The 2855-nt window shown below is 26.2% G+C and overlaps 1 protein-coding gene across 1 annotated transcript in view; it reads left to right on the plus strand.

The window, feature by feature from the left end:
- The first annotated feature begins 645 nt into the window (after positions 1-645).
- LOC136795980 (putative fatty acyl-CoA reductase CG5065) overlaps positions 646-2855 on the plus strand; it is a 56853-nt gene continuing 54643 nt past the window's right edge. The window contains exon 1 of the mRNA XM_067048284.1: positions 646-719. The gene's annotated coding sequence lies outside the window, so the exon portion shown is untranslated. The remainder of the gene's footprint in view (positions 720-2855) is intronic.

Consider the following 2855-nt stretch of genomic DNA (forward strand, 5'->3'; position numbering starts at 1 on the left):
TTCTTTGTATAAATACATACATGAATATATTTTCGAAACTTTTAAATCCGTCGTACTCGACTTAAATTTAAAGTTAAGTAATTTCACATAATTTAAAATTATAAAACATAACAATTTAACAAACAATATCCATAAACATTATAAATATAAATACCACAAAATAATATTTCAACTTTGCCAGCGGTTGACAACTTATTAATTATTTATAAAGTTAAAGATTAAAAAATAATTTAGTTTACCTAAAAAAAAAAAAGATAACTTTGTGTTTCCAGTAATTCATTTAAACCCTTGTGTGTATTTGATTTTTTTTTTATCACCAGAAGGCAAAACAATAAACAAAAAAATTATATATAAAGACTAATATTTTTGTTTTTTATCATTTTTCGAAATTTCACTGAAATATATAAGATTTTTAACAATTTATGTTGTTTGTTATATAGATCATAACATTTCTATAGATAATATAAAAAACAAAATCCGGCATTTCGAGAATGTCGGTGCAAAAAATTAATGGACGAATACGTTTTCAGCTTCTATACAAACATTTTACTTATGCTAGGATAAGTTAAAATACAAGATGTCATTTTGTAAGAATAGGGGAGGGGATAGACACCCCTGAAAAGCAGTGGAGGGAGAAAGGGTAGGCGATGGACGCTCGCTTTACTGCAGTATTCATCTGTGTTCTATCCGTGTTAGACAGTTAAGCGTCGCTCATATTCGTAAGTTGTTGATATTATATCGACTATTAATTAATAATAATAATTAGATATATTTTTTAACATAAGCCGTATTTATTGTATAATAGAAGAATGCGAGTAATTAAAAAAAAAAATTATGAAATTTTTCACGAAACTATATACTAGATTTGTCATTTTATGTCAGATATTATTTTTTTAAAAATAATTTAATACTGAATGAAGTTATTCCATTTTTATCATCAGATTTCCATTTGAATACAAATATGTAAAATTTTATTTACAATACCATGACAGAAGATCATTAATAAGCTTACATATTATTATGTTTAACAGAAGTTAATATCAACTTCATCTATATTTTACATTTTATTTCTTCTTGATGATGTAATGTAAACAAATATATATTTCTGTAATTTGATTATAATTGTACTTGTTTAAAAATAATACATGACATCTCTACAAATTTGGACCAAATTACACATGTTTGATTTTTAGATAAATTTCTTCCAATATAAAACAATAAAATATATGCCCTTCTGTCTCAATACAAAATATACCATTCCAGTTATATTGAGTTTGTCTCACGATCGTTAAATTTTATTTAGGTAAAATAAAAGTAAACAAAGAAATAAAAATGTCATATAAATGCTTGCATTTTTTTTCTCTTTTTAATGAAAGTAATATAAAAAGACATTAAGAAGTAATTTCATTAATTTAAAATTACAAAACATAATAATTCAACAAAAAATATACTTAAACATTATAAATATAAATACCACAAAATAATATTTCCAATTTGCGGTTGACAACTGTCCTTCCTGGGATTTAATGGTTTATATTATTAAATATTAAAAAAATGTGGAATTAAAGGGAAAAAATAATACGCAAAAACGTCTAGATTCTAAGCTTAAGATGTAGATGTTGTATGTTTTCCGAATGAGATGACGTCTTACAAAATAGCGAAAATTAAAAAATCTACTAAACGTTGTAGCGTGCGGTTTTCGGCTAAAAAATAGTGAATTTTCACTTAAATATTCAGATACTAATGTATTTATGTATTTAAGTGCGTACATTAAGTGATAATTTAAAATTTTACAATAATCGTAATACTTTAGTTTACTTCCAGACACGCAAAAACTTGCAAACATTTCTGTTTTTTATATATATAAATAGTTGACCGTATAATTTAAAATATTGAGAAGATGGTTAGGGTTGCGGTCAAAAAAGAATAAAATAGCTTTCAACTATTTATTTTCCGACGTTTCGTCCCACTTTGTAGGGCTTCTTCAGGGCTGTTCAAGAAGATAGGTTCAAGGTTGTCGTTTGACCGCAAGATTGTTCTTCTCCATATTTCTGTTTTATTGATTTTCAGTTTAAGATTAAACAATACATGTCAAAGCTGTATATACATTATTACCTTTTATCGGCCTTGAAACTTTTGATTCAATCTCGATTTTAATTCAATTAAATGAGGCGAACGAATTTTTATTTACACGGGTCTGTTTTACATAATGAGTATGATAAAGCGTAGTGTATAAAATTTCGATTTTCTTTCTCTCTTCGGTCATAGATTGTCCTTTATTCCTGTTGGTGTAGTTTTGAAAAATTTTGTCGTTGAAAAAAAGGATTGTAGCAACTTCTTTAAAAGACCGACGAATCCTCAATTACTTGATAGCTTGATTTACTGAATGAAGTTAGAAGTTGGAAGGTAATGCCACACCTGACCCACTGCCGTATTCCGTTTGGACAAACTTCCTTACCTTTGTTTCAAAACATTTACTTGTACTGAGTGGTGCTATAACAAGGATACGGATAACAAGGATATTATTATTAATAAATGATTAATAATGCAATACACTTAATCGTAAATCAAGAAAACAAATCAAAGATGTCACAAGAACTATTATAAAAATCAGAAACCGAATTATTTTAATCCCAGCTATTTAGTAAATTGTAGGAAAGATGAATGGTATACTAAACAGGATAGTAATAACATTTCATAAAATTAATTAGGTAATATACTGATTATTTGTTCTTAAGAATAATCAATGTTTAAAGGTTTTGAAACTTTTTATCATTGGTAGTTTTAAAATTTCAAACATAGTTCTAAAACATTAAATGGCAGGTGAGCTAGTTAAATCTAGATATCATTTAATT

The sequence above is a fragment of the Halyomorpha halys genome, unplaced genomic scaffold (genome assembly GCF_000696795.3).
Source record: "Halyomorpha halys isolate HHAL.00 unplaced genomic scaffold, Hhal_1.1 Scaffold542.1, whole genome shotgun sequence".
Classification (NCBI taxonomy): domain Eukaryota; kingdom Metazoa; phylum Arthropoda; class Insecta; order Hemiptera; family Pentatomidae; genus Halyomorpha; species Halyomorpha halys.